The sequence below is a fragment of the Marmota flaviventris genome, chromosome 11, assembly GCF_047511675.1.
Source record: "Marmota flaviventris isolate mMarFla1 chromosome 11, mMarFla1.hap1, whole genome shotgun sequence".
Classification (NCBI taxonomy): domain Eukaryota; kingdom Metazoa; phylum Chordata; class Mammalia; order Rodentia; family Sciuridae; genus Marmota; species Marmota flaviventris.
The window spans coordinates 87,762,860-87,777,722 of NC_092508.1; the positions used below are offsets into that span (position 1 = coordinate 87,762,860).

General features: G+C 34.3%; 1 protein-coding gene and 1 pseudogene across 1 annotated transcript in view; both read left to right on the forward strand.

Annotated features, from left to right (window-relative positions):
• The window catches only part of Lrp1b (LDL receptor related protein 1B), a 1,514,976-nt gene that overhangs the window by 30,886 nt on the left and 1,469,227 nt on the right, over positions 1-14,863 (forward strand). The gene's annotated exons all lie outside the window — the stretch shown is intronic.
• Positions 4,257-4,332, forward strand: LOC139707750 (U2 spliceosomal RNA; annotated as a pseudogene).

Genomic DNA, 14,863 nt, shown 5'->3' on the forward strand with positions numbered 1-14,863 from the left:
AGTAAGAATAAAGGCCATGAAATATTTTCCCCACTTGTCCACCCACTCATAGGAAACTTCGTGTTTATATATATTCTGTGGCTTGTACTTAATAATTTACTTCCAAAACTTTAAATGGTTGCATCATTACTATAAATGATGATGTGGTTGGTGTCTAAGTATAGCTCGTCTCTCTATGTATTGTTTTCTGTGCTACAGAAAAATAAATGTGTCTGTCCTCACCAGCCTCAAAGGCTGTTAGAGCAAGAAAGAGAAGTTCCAATGTGTAGGAGGCAAAATAATGTGTGTCTGCATTTTCTGCCCCATTACATTTTGTAGTTCATGGTCCTAGCATACATTTGTTTTGAAACATATTACACACACCATGGTGGAAAATTCAGTTAGCTTTTGGTGTTCTGAGATAGGAAATGACTGTGACTAACCACAAAGTCCTGAATAAATACAGCTTGTTTGCACTTTGCCTGGGAAGCACTACTCCCATCAGTTCAGCTGCTCTCTGCCTATCACTGAGCTGCAGGCAGTGGAGTGAGATGAGCAGATACACCGTCTATAATGTAAAGCTTCTGCCGAGATTTCAGAAGCACATCAGCTACTGGCCTGTCCCTTTGGAATCTCAGAAAATACTCAGCATCTCTGTGATAGTTTGTAAAGTGTCTAGATTATGTTTTCATCTTTCATAAGACGGAGAATTCAAAAATCATATTGAATATCAAGTATGAAAAGTGCATGTAAGTGAGCTCAATCAATTGTCTAATATAATGCCCTATTCTTATTCATGCTAATGGAATTACTGCTCAATGTTCACTTTAAATTCTTTCAATGAAATTGATATTAAAAACAGCAAATTTAAATATGGAACAAAAACATAATAGGTCCCAACTCGCCCACTGCTGCTTGGTTTCCCAAAATAATCCTATTTCTAACGCTACCCAAACCAATTCATGTTCAGCTTACTTAGTATTGCACAGGATGGTTTAGTTAAATGTGCTATCCTATATCTATACAAAGAGAAGGCATAAATTTGCATGCATTTAGTTTTTATATATACTCTATTAATAGATTAAATATTTGTTCACTGTAAATTTGAGTATTTATTTTAAGAATCAAATCATAAATGTAAGCTAGCATGTATATCTTGCATAGCAAATTTTTAGACTCAATAGTCAAGCATTTTGTGGCAATAATAACTCAGTAAGATTATGGAAGGCCCTACTTGTCTTCTGGAGCTCATCCTTACCTGTTTTTGAAAGTCATTTGTAGATTCAATTTCTATAAATTGAACCAAACTCATTTTGCTCTACTCTTATTTCCTACCTCCCCATATCTTGGCATAACATATTTAATACCAACTCTATCTGCTATTTGAAGTTGGATTTTCTTTATTCATTTTTAAATTACCTTGCCTGCATGTCAAAAGGTGCCCCTCTTCCTAGTAGTTCAGGATTTAATGAAGAAATTCATGTTCACCATATCTGTACTATTTATGATTAAATAGATGTCAATCATGTCTTCTTTTAGCCTCTGCCACTGCAAAGTCTTTTTGTCAGTTTTTTGTCCTTTTAGTCTGTTGTCATACAGCAGTCTAACCCCGCCACCACTCCACTTCTCACTCTAGTTAGGTTTTTTTGAACATTTTGAACTCCATTTACAGTTTCAGTAGTAACAAGAGCTGTGTACAATACCGATGCAAAAACAGTAGATCAGAGTCTTAATAGCATCTTCAAATAATGAAAACAATGATGGTAACAAAATACGTGATAATAGTAGTAATGTGTGGTGGTATCTGGCACATAGTAAAGAGTTAGTAAGTGAAGATGTGATGATCTATTGAGAATAAGCATCGGTCAGGTTCTGCCATTCTACAGGCATTTTAGAGATAGTATTTCATTTGATTAGATACCTCATGTAAAATATCTCATTTAGTTTTTCTACCACTATCTTAAATCATATAATCTTCAAAGGGGTGATACTTGAGTCAAATAGCTGATAATTAGCAGACAAGAATAAAAACCTGGTCTTTTGATTCCTAAATTGACAGCAAAGCTATTTTTTTCTAAAGCCATCATTATTGTGCCAACACTCACACACTAACTAGTCCATTAATCAGATATTACTGATCACCTACTGTTTGGTGTTGTGTAAGTTATAAAATGGATAGTATTATCTCAACTCTTGGGGATCCTAGAGGCTCTTAAGGCCATAAGATAAGCATACAAGTAACCACAGCATGATAATAAAAACTCTTCATGACATGAAGCATTTTGTACTATGAAATCCTAAACATTATGGTAGTTAGCAAGGATATGTGGAATGACTTTTGCAAAAATGATTTAAGTCATGTCATGTTCACCAACATGGACTTTGAAGAGAAAAGCCAATTTTCATACTTTTCCTTCCTGATGTTCTTCCAATAGGTAACTTTTCATATATATATATATATATATATATATATATATATATACACACACACACACACACACACACACATAGCATTATCACTTTTACTACCTTAAAACTAAACATTTTGAAATTAACATATAAGACCTTAGATTTAAAATGAGTCAAATGATAAAATAATTTGATGAATAAATTAATAAATCTATATTTTAGTTCTATATTTACTTTAAATATTTGTATACTTTTAGATGAATAGTTTTTAGGATATTCCCAAAGGCAACTGTGTAATTAGGAAGAAGAGCAATTAGTCTTTTTTTTTTAAATCTAACATCCTTTCTGACTTTAGCATTAGTTCCATTCATTGTCATGAATTCACCCATCTGTGCCACCAGGTAGTAATCTTTAAGTGCATTTGGTTTTTCAGTCCGTGTGACTATAATATCTGTTTCAGCTGACATTTAGTTAAAGGAATGTTAAAGGTTTTTTGAAATCTGTAATCATGACTCTAATACTGACAATGAACACATGTCAAAGATTTTAATTAACTTATTAATGATATAACAAGTGAGATACTATAATTGGTTTAAGAAAATCTCAAGTAACCACATAGATGTGTATATGCAAATAAGGAATGATAAAGTGAATTTACAAATATATGCAAAATAAGTCTATCTACAGGGCAAAACCTCAGTTGCATTCCACACAAATAATTTTCATGTCTATGAACAAGATCCATTTGCATTATTATTAATTTTGTACAACTTACAAAGCTGTGAAATAGCTAAAAGACAATGAAAGGTTGAGATAGCCCACATTTAAGTGCAAGGTAGAATCCCCAGTAATCTTTTTTTTTTTAAGCTCATCACAATATATTAGCATTTTCCCCTATAGAAGTGATGTAAAAAGTTTTTATGTCTCACAGTTTTTAACAGAGTATGAATATAAAGATTGTCCTTAAGGTCTTATAAATATAGCACTAAGCACACTGAGGGTCAGTTCTGAACATTTTAATCCATCAGAATCTGGCTATTTTTAAAAGGCAGGAGAACTAGAAAAGAAAATGAAGTTTAGCAATGAGATAGGCATAGGGGGCCTTCCGTGGAATGGAAGAGAATGAAGGTACAGAGTTTCAACGTCTGCAGTGAAAGACAGGTGAAAGTAGTAGTGAGGATCAGATCTCTCACCTGGTCCTCCCTGGAAGATTCTCCTGATAGTATCAAGAAGACTTTCTGTGTAAGATCTATAAAGTGTTGCTACCTGGTGGAAGTTTGAGTGAATTAATGTCAACATGTGTTCAGTAAGGTAGTGTTTGAAGGAACAGCATATTCAAGAGGATCACCTTGTAAAAAGATTGGTACTTTACAGTTCTCCTGAAGACAAATTAGTGATTTACTGCCCCTGCCCTCTTTTTGAGCAGTTTTTTCATCCTTATGAGCAAAGAGTCCTATTAGACTCTTAAAATATGATTTTAATTATCATTTCTGCCAACCTGTGGTAAGAATGCTATAAGTTCTTGAAACAAGGAGACATATGCTAAAATTGATATAGTCGCACTAATCATGATTTTTCTTTGTAGTAGTAGTTTTTAACAGCCATGTCTTTCAGCACATTTTTTGAGAAAAGCAAAAGGCTTAAGAGTTCTAGACCTAAACACTGATACCTGGGTTTATATTTTTCTCTTTTGATTTAAGGCAGCAAAGCTTAAGCTACTGCCACTAGCTTTTCCTGTTTTTCAGTATTCTCCTTTTCTACATGAGTGCACAACTATAACCTGCCATCATACTTTTGTCGTTCATATATTCTGCAAAAAAAATAAAATAAAAACCCACAAAAACTTTTCCTTTATATATGTAGGTTGTATCGCTTCTCGGCCTTTTGGCTAAGATCAAGTGTAGTATATATGTAGGTTGTTGTGTTTTGTTTTCCTCAATATTTTAGTCTGAAGAAGAGTTTTATTTATTTATTCAAATTTATTTTCATAACTGATACATAAAAAAACATAAAAATTATATGTAGTCATGGGGAACCATGCAATGTTCTGATACCCATTCACATTGTGTAATGTTCAAGTCAGGTTGAAAATATCTATCTCTTCAAGTATGTTTTATTTATTTATCATTAAAACATCCCAAATACTTTCTTTTAGCTTTTTGAAATGAAGAGTACATTATGAGCCTCTCTCTGACCCTACTATGTGAAAACAACACCAGAGCTTCTCATTCCTGTTTAACTGAAATTTAGTATGCACTGATCGATCTGTTCCTACCCCTCCTTCTTCTCTACTCTCCCAAGGTTTTGGTAACCATCGTTCTATTTTCAACTTCTATGAAATCAAATTCTTAGATTCCACCAATGAGGGAGATCACAAAGAAAACATTTTCAGATCTTGCACTTAAACACTTTCTGGCAGACAGATTGTGCAAACTTGTGTTTTGAGGAATTACAGAGGGAGAAGGCTAAAGGCAATGCCAGGAAACCTCCAAAAAGAGTTGCAATGACTTGGATTTCCACAAGCTGGTAACAGGCTCCCATCTCATAAATGTCCCTCAGTGCTCAATTTCTTTTTCCATCCATTCCTACGTTGTAATGATGAATAGTCTTCCTCATCTGGGATGGCTTGATCTTTATGATGTCTTGACTTGTCTTCCAGCAAAGCACACTTGACCTTGCTCCTATTCTTGAAGCATCTGGTTTTGAAATTGGTTACCCCTGGATAGACTAGGTAAATCTAGGGCCATAAGATTTTAATGATGTGTTTTACAGAATTTTGGTTTTCATAGACAAGTTCATGGATAAAAAGGATATGTGATACAGATAGAAGATCATTTACCTTTAACTGTGTCAAATTAGGAAATAAGTACAAGATAAAATGAACTGAAAATTATGCTAAACCCATAGTGCCAAAATATAAAAAGCAGTTAAACACATAGAAGAAGAAATCACTTCGAAAACAACAGAAAATGTTTAGAATTTGAAATAAAAATTCAATTGGGGAAAAGTCTTAACTTTTTCCTATTTTAATCTAGCTGGATATGTGACCGCTTACCTAGTTAGCATTTGTATTTAGTAGTAGGATTTCAAGGACTTTGCAAAGAGTGAGTGTCATATGTGGAAACAAGGGGGATTGTGTGCTTCCTTAAGGCAGGTTAGTTAGATGAATCAATGCTGTGTCCAGTTCCATCACATTGGAAATAAAGGTTTTGACGGAGGAATTTGGAGGAGTACACAAGCATTCAGTCCACACTATAGGGAATAAAATCAGTTTCTTTAAAAAAAAAAAAAAAATCCTAATAGTATGAACCTTCTTCTGAACAATATCTATGTTTCCAAATTGTTTCAGATGTAGTTACCAGAGCAATTCTAGCTCATTTTATAATTTGGTTAGACTTCTCTTATTCTTAAGAATAAAAAGTTCTTGCACAGTTAGAATCCCCACTGGAAGAGACTGTTAATAGATTAACAAAACAACTGACTTTTGTGGATTTAACACATGTAAAATCCAATTAAGTTCATGTAAAATTGTAGCAACATCATTGTTTTCCAATCAGGCCTGGCACTTTGGGAAGGTAGGTACCTGCCTTATATTTATGTCCAACTAGTTTTTTTGTCTATTTAAGTAATAATAATCGAAACAGTTAAACTTTTCAAATATTAATGACTTCTTATTTGCTCCAAAATCCATTATCTCCCCCAATTTGTAAATTTTAGAAAATCTATTTATAATTGGAAAATAAAATAATTAGAAGAATAAAACCATATATGAAAATCTGAAGAGAAAATGTTTTGTTATTTTTTTCCTAACAATATATTTTAGGATAATAATGTAAGACTAAAAAATCAGTCTTATGGCTCAAGTCATTATTCAGGATTTAATTCTTTATAATTAAGCCATAATTCCCTTAACTTTCACCAACCACAGAGAGAAGCTGAGGGGCATTTGTGAAATTATCATCTGTAGAGATTGAAAATGTTAAGATAAATTGTCTACCTTATTGACAGGCCACTCATTTTCACACTTGAACACATGTGAAGAGGGAGTTCAAGTTCATTCTCCCTCAGTGACCTCGTCCCATTTTTTAAAGACAACCCAGGGAGATGGCACCTCACAGCACTCTCGGTTGGACTTTGCAATCCACTCACTAGAGGCTGAAATAATAGCATAAGATTAAAAGCTTTCAATCCCACTTTGAAGGAAAACATGTTCAGACAAAGACAAAAGCATTTCTAGCACTTTAAAAAAAAGGAACACTTTTCTGTATTTATAGCTGTGGCAGTCAGTTATGATGCTGTAGCCAGCAGTCTAAATAGTAGTGAAATGGCTCAGGCTATGACCTTCAATAGATCAGAATTAGTTCACAATTATTAAATACTCATGAAGAGCATGCCATTTGTCAGATGTAAAAATATTCTGAAGTCTCAGTTTTGAATTAATGTAGTGTTTAGTTCTGTCTGATCACTGAAGAAGTGGGAATATTTATTGTATAATTGTCTGATAAATTTTAAGAAGTGAATATTTGAAATTAGAATAAGAGAATCCATTGTTTTGATGAAACTGAAAAAGGGAGGTTCATAAAAGTTGATAGGCAGGAAATGCAAAAGGAGCACACAGCATTGTGAGAAAAAGAAAAGTGACTAGCTTTTCTGAGGGGGAAAAAATTGTTGGTGCTGGAGAGGGTCAGAACAAATCAGAACCCTTCAACTGAATTAGTCTGATATTTAAGGAAAGAACTACCTTTTGTTCTTTCTGACTCATATTCTATACCTTTAAATGTCATGATGACTCTGTCTGGAAATGGTCTTCAATTCAGAGGAATTGAATATGGGCACAGCATTTTGCTAGTCAGTCTCTGGGTGACTTGGGAGACTCATCAGTTAACCTTTCCTAACATTAGCTCCTGTGTTTGTCCATTAAAGAAATAGGACCAGATCATTTTCAACATCACATTTTGCTCTAACAATCTTCACCTCAGTTATTCCCTTTATGGTCCAAAACTTCAAGACTTATGATAAGAATTACAAGATTGAAAGAGTGTCTGGGTGCAATGACACACTCTTGTAAGCTTAGCTACACTGGAGGCTGAGGTAGGAGGATCACAAATTAGAAAGCAGCCTCAGCAACTGAGCAAGGCCCTAAGCAACATAGTGATATCCTGTCTCAAAATAAAAATAAAACATAAACAGGGCTGGGGATGTGACTCAGTGGTAGAGTAACTATGAAGTAAAGACCTATTTAACTTCCCAGTATGGAGCATGGAAACTGATTGTCATGTTCATGATTTTCCCAGCACTAGTCCTAACTATCCACATGTACCTTCTGCTTTATTCCATTTGGAACCTGAATTTCAGTATTAATATTCCCAGTTCCACATCTGCCCTAAAACTCTCCTCTGATCCAAACCAACACATTGTATGTACCATTACTTTAAGGGTCTGCTCTTCCGTGCTAAGAACTAAACTGTCTCAGAAACAAATGTCTATTTACTATCTCCCTGTAGAACCTGAGAAAGTACATACAAATTATCACACAGGGCTTTTTAAGACAATGTCTTAACTTTAAGGAATGGTAGTTGCACTAATGATGGAGATTTCAATTAGCATTGCAGAATACTACAGATATGGCCTATGTAGTGGAGCAAGCAGAGACCCCTGTGTTGACCTTCAATTCATACAGCTTAAATGACCAACCACTCTTTCTATATTAAGTGTGAGGACTAACTTCTAGTGAATTACCAGACCGAAACTACACAAACAAAATGTAGGCATTGAATAAGACTCTGGGCTCTGAATATCATCTTCAACTATCAATACTTAATAGAAATACATACAGTTATAATCTTTTTATTTTTATTTTTTTGTTTTATATATATATATGTATAAAATATATATATATGTGTGTGTGTGTGTGTGTGTGTGTGTATTTTGTAGATGGACACAACACCCTTATTTTACTTCTTTATTTTTTTATGTGGTGCTGAGGAATGAACTCAGTGCCTTACACAGGCGAGCGCTATACCATTGAGCCAAAACCCAGTTATAATCTTTTATCTGTACAATATTTTCTGTGAAATGGTGATAATAATGACTTTTATCTCCTAAGACTTGGGGGAGAAATAAATGAAATATAATGAATATCTGTGGTGTGTGTGTGTGTGTGTGTGTGTGTCACTTAACAGGGATAGGTACTCTAACCCTAGTAGTTACTAATATTAATATAATTATTAATTCATCCGAACAAATATATTTGTTAGAAGTACCAGGTGTCATAAGGAATCAGACATGTACTCAGAAGTAGCTTGGCAAGGCAAAGGTTACTTCTGCAGAAGGGTTTTCTACCAAATAAAGTCTGACAAGCAAGCACACTTGGGTAGGCAGTCCACCTTTTTTTCTCTAACACAGCACTGTCCCTTGTTGTTACAGGAGGAGTTTGGGATTACAATCTATGTGATTGGCTTATTTTAAAGAAAAGGGATAGCGTTAAAATTGGATAAAGGTTGGAGAGCTCAAAATGGTTAATTGGGTTATTTAAATAAACCCATAGGCTATAGTGTTGTTCTATAACTTTCCATTCTGCTCTATTTCTCCCTTGGCTGCCTTTCTTACATGCCAATTTTACTTTTAAGGCTAAATGCTATATTCTGGAAATGGACCACCAGACTTACTATTTCTCATGTATTAGAAACCTTAACATTTAGTTTTTACTTAAAACCAACACAAAATGATGAAAGAAGTTCTCCTTTATGAAGGACATGGTATTCCTCCTTCTGCACAAAGCCAACTAGCTAAGCACTGTCACACAGTAACCATGGACAGTTTCTAGCAGAAGCAAAGAGGTAGTTAATCTTCAATGTAAAACAACATTTTAATTTCTTCTCATATTTCAACCACTGAGAAATCAGCTGATTAAAATATGGTTCTTTTTTAAAGTTTTTACTGAGAATGAAACTTTTTACATAAATGAATGGAAAATAAAATGAGATTCTAACTGTGTGTGGGGGCTGATGAGAGGTAAAGTGATGCAGTGTTGGAAAATAAGAAAAATCAAGGCCAAAGTGAAAAAAAAATTGCTTGGGAAATTTCTGTAATTTAGATCCAAGCATAAATGTGAAGAAATACATTCTTAAACATAATACTAAAAAAAAAATCTATTTGAAAAGCATTGAAGACTACCCTTGTGTAAAAAATATTTAATGATTCTTGAATATGTATAATGTTTTAAAACATCATTGACACAATTGCGTTCAATCTTAGAGACTGTTTATATGCTAAGAATATTTAATCAACATTTATTGGATTATTTGCAACTGGCGTTATTAATACACTGGGATAAGCATCTTGAGGAGATCAGAAAGTTATATTGTCCTCAAATCCTTCTTTCCCACTGTTTACTGGCTTGTGGGTTATTGTCTTCTTTTGATTTTGTGAATAGAATAACCAGCCATGCAAGTGATTTCTGAAAATGTGCCAGTTTGGGCCCCACAGAAGTTTAACAAATTAGCTTCTTTTGATTCAATGAAAATTGCCATGGGAGAGAAAAATGGGGCATGTTTGCACACAGAGAAGAAATTCCTGTTTAATCTTCTTTCCCCTGAGTGTTGAACTTAAAGCAGGAGAAATATGACGAACTATGTTTTCTCAATTCTCGGCTCCCATAGGCCATGGGTTTTATGTCAGACTTGTCTATCCATTTGTTGATCTCACACTGTTATCCAAACAGACCACTCTCAGAACTTCATAGTTGAACTGTTTATTTTATATTTAATAACCTAGGGGAAAGACTGAGTGATAGAATAAAGCTGTAAAATTAAGGGCAGGATAGAAAGTACAGCAACCCCTGAGGGAAAGAAAATGAACAGTCTATTCATCAAATTTGACAATATGTATAAGTCTTAAGAGAAGATAAAAATGTGAAATCACTTGAGAAGGCTTAAGGGACAAAGATAATTTTACCTGAACCTACCTAATAACCTCAGCAATTACATGCTTTCTGCTGCTTGGACGAGAAGTGGCTGCAGACAAAATCCACAGGTTTTTGAATGAAAATGCTTATGCAAGCTCTGTCTTAAAATAGTGACTCATGCAACTTTGCCTAATACTGTAGCTCATTAAACTTCACTTCTCTTGCTTTCCTTCACTAGCCAGAGTTGAAAGGATGCAGGCATGGACCTCCCAGGTCCCTGTGGTCAGTTCTTTCCCTGAGCCAAATGCTGGGGGGTTGTTTACAAGTTATGTGTGGGTGCCCATGCCATTCTTTGTTCTATCTAGGCTTTTGGTCTTAGGTTTTATTATTTCTGTGGCTTATCTCTAGTAGAATTTCTATCCATTATTTTCCCTTAGGTTAAATCCAACTCAGAATAATAAAAATCATTCTGTTCGCTCCCTTTGGGTAAGGCTTGTGTAGTGGTAAATAATTAATCAAACTGTATTCAAGGGGTTTGTTTTCTTCCTGGACTCTCAAATAACTGGGATGAGTTGGAAGCCATAAAGCTTCCTATTGTCATGAAAGTCCATAGGAAAATTAAAAAATTGTGAGAGGGATAAAATCCTCCCCACTATTGGTGGGAAGGGTAGAGAGATTGATTGATCACACAGTGCTAGAAGGATTTTCTGTCTCATGATTGAAACACCTTATAAGAACCCAGTCAGGTCTTTGTAAAGGCACTTTTCTTTGTCCTATTGTGCATTAGTTTTGATTTGCCTCTCCATTTTCTGATGAAGAGAAAAAAAAATCTCTGTTCTTGAGGACTCTTGAAGAGAAACTGAAAGACTGCCATCATTCTTGCCGGGAAGATGAGTTTTAAACAAAGTCCTCTGGAAAGCTAGTTCCTACTTTCTGCTCATATTCTTTGAGCTAACCACTTCAAGTGATTTTCAGGGATGAGAACATTACCTGTAGTACAATACCATCCTCACCTTGAAAATGCACCTGAACCCATTTAAAGGTGGTGTCCCTTACAGAACAGCTTTTTGTGAGTACGGAATAATAAGACATTTCATATAACCCTAGACACAGAAGGTAGCCATTTATATTCTGTATGGGGACACACATAGTCAATTTCAAAGTTTGCTGATCAACTTTGGCTTTTCTTATTGTTCTTATTTTCACTCCAAGATAGTCTGACCTTGTTTAGCCTGAGAATCTATACCTCTTTGATATTTCCTTTTATTTGCTTGACACTCTTTTCTATCCTTATTTGATTATCTTGGGTGAGAAACAGTTCTAGGTAATTATCCCAACTTTAATTCTGTGCTTATAAGCATAGGGAAGAAATCAATAAGCAACTAAGGTAGTGGTATAGATATGGAGAGGGGAAAAAAGTAATACGGTGATTTTTTTTCCACATGTTTCTTAATCAAAAAATTTGGCTCCCTGAAAATTCAATTAAGGCAATGCTTCTTTTACTTGAGTGTTGATCAGAATCTCCTGGAGGGCTTGTTAAAACCCGAGGCCTCACCTGAAGGGTTTTCGATCATATAAAGCAGGGGTAGTAGCATCGAGAAACTTAACATTTGTAATGAGTTCACAGGGATGCTGTGGCTGGTAGTGAAAGCTAACTTTGGGAAATCACTGACATGGGAGGTAAAAGAATCACCAGTTGTAAATCTCAACTGAAAAGGATACTCTGCACTAAGTGGCATTTGCTTCATTTGGACTGAACTGTGTAGATGGCACTGGAAAAAGGAATTATGTGAGTAGAAATGTCTTTCTGGACAAAATGGCAACTCTCTTGCCAAAAGGCTGAACATATCCAGTATCTCACTTTTAATTAGATCTGAAGATGTGTTATGAAATTTTTATCTAATATTTTTCCAGATGTCACCTAAGATTTTCCTGGTCTCTGTTGGTATTGCTGCAACCTGCTGCCAGCAAAGTCCAGGTACTTTGAAAGGCAAGATGAAGCAATTGGGCTTTAATTAAGCTTGAGAAATTCTTAGTGAATTAAGCTAAGAGAGTTTGAGACAATACTTGTAACTCAAAAAAAAAAAAAATAATAATAATAATAAAGTAGCTGTTTGTAAATCAAAAGCATTGTCTCAAGCAATGCTAATTGAGAAATGAGAACAATATAAATATTCAGAAGCTCATACTCTGTTACTTCTATTTTTATACTTAGCAAATTACTTTTAAGATATTTTCAGTACATTTTCTTGTTGTTCTCAGTCTATTAATTACTAGACCTTATTTTCCAATCTCTGCTTCTCAGAGGTTATACTGAATTCTTTTGTTCTTGTGTGGGAAAACTTACCTATAAACTATTTCTCAGTTTTTGGTATGAAATGGCAGTCTTGGCCTCATTCTCTCAAGCAGGATTCATGTCTCCAATTACTCAAAAATCTCCCAAGAAACTCATTTTATCATCTTTTAATAGCATTATTATAGCCTGTAGCCAACTTCAATGATATTATTTATCCCCTGGGCACTAATTCTTTGTAATAATTATATTGATAAAGCATAAAGGATATGCAAAACCAGGGAAAAAAGTATAAAACTGACCTAATGCAATACCTATTTTCTGTTATTTGTGCTCTTGAACTTGTTGAGATATACTGATAAATATGCAAACTATTTTATCTGTGATGTTTTTCACTTAAGCTGATTATAACATTTCCACATTTATGCATGGTTATAAACATTTGGGTTACTGTATTAAGATTGCTTGGGCTGCCATAACAAAATGCCACAGGTTGAGTGGTTTAAGCAATAGAAACTAATTTTCTTTCAGTTCTAGAGGCTGGGTGTCCATGATCAAGGTGACAGTAGGGTTGGGTTCTGGTCAGTCCTCTTTTCCTGGCTTGAAGAAGCCTGCCTTCTTTCTAATAGCATACAGAAAGAGATATCTCTGTTATATCTTCTTAAAATGACACTAGTTTTATCAGATTAGAGGCCCACTTTCAGACTTCAGTTAATTGTCTATTAAGGCCCTGTTCTAAGTACTATCACATTGGCGATTATGCTCCATTAGTCAGTTTTGAAAAACATAACAGAATACCTGAGATAGAGAACTTAGAGGAAAAAAAAAGTTTATTTTGGCTCATGGTTTCAGAAATTTCAATCCATGGTCACTTTGCCCTGTTGCTTTGGGCCTGGGGTGGCACAGGACATTATGGCAAGACAGTGTGGCAGAGGAGGCCCACTCACCTCATGATGGTCAGGAAGCAAAAAACGAGCAAGGGAGGAAGGGGCTGTGGCTCCATAGCCTTGTCAAAGACATGCTCCCACTGACCTAGCTTCCTCTTAATTGGCCCCATCTCTTAAGGGTTTTACCACCTTCATATAGTTTCACAGGCTGGTGACCAAGCCTATAGCATATGGGCCTTTGGTGCATATTTAAGATCCAAACTATAGCATATGCCTTCAATATAAGAATTTTAGGGAGACATAATCGAGTCCATAGCAATAACTTAAGTTCTTTTTACTGATTATAAAAAGAGAATGTTGGTGATGGACTATTTAAAAAACTCAATAAAAACACCAAGTAGCAAATTAAAATACTCTGTAGTACCATGACTTAGATTAACTACCATTTATTATCCTGTGTTCCTACAGGATTTTCAAGTGTATTCACTTTTTGTATAATTTTTAAAATTATTTCCACCCTATGGTTTAATGTGATATTTTATTTATCTGTAACATTAAACTTTTATGTCTTTAAAAATTATCTTTGCTATAACACATTGTCCTGTAATGAACATCTTTTGCATCTCTTTAGGGTAGATTCTGAGATTATTTGTGCAAAATTATAAAAACACCGTTTTTCTTATACCAGTAATATATAAAAATTTTATACCTTACTGAAATCAGGCATCCTGTAGCTATTTCATAAAAACTCCATAAAGAAAAAATCCTACCATCTGTATGGTTACATTGAAATAGGATTTTTTCTGATATATTTTTGTTTCCCTTGTTTACTTATTATTTCTTATTTTACCATAAAATTTGCATGCTCTATAAATCCTTCAGCCTGAGAGGACCGAATATATATTGTATATTTATTAATTTTAAAGTTTTTCCCTATAAATATTCTATTAATTAAATCTATAGAGAATTATTAAATATAACATTTACACCAGATGTTAGCCTTCTTACCCTCAACCTATAGCATATAGGTATACATATATATGCATATATGCATACAGCCCCACACCTGAGAGACTCCCTATCAAACTTGTTAAGAATGTCTATCATTCTCCATTATTTCCTTCAGGATATCAATATTTTTTCTCATTTTTACACTATACAGAGCATAGAATGTATAATATCTGTATATTTTATATTATCTATATCAGATTTTTATCCTTTTTATTTGTATACAATCAAATTAATGTTTATCTATATTCATCTTCCAAACTTTATTACAAGTAGCTGTCTTTTTGATACTTGTCAAGTACATTATAAGAATTCCACTGAAAAAATAGTCTCCATGATCCTTTAAAATAAAATTTTGTCAAGTAGATAGTTTGCTAACTA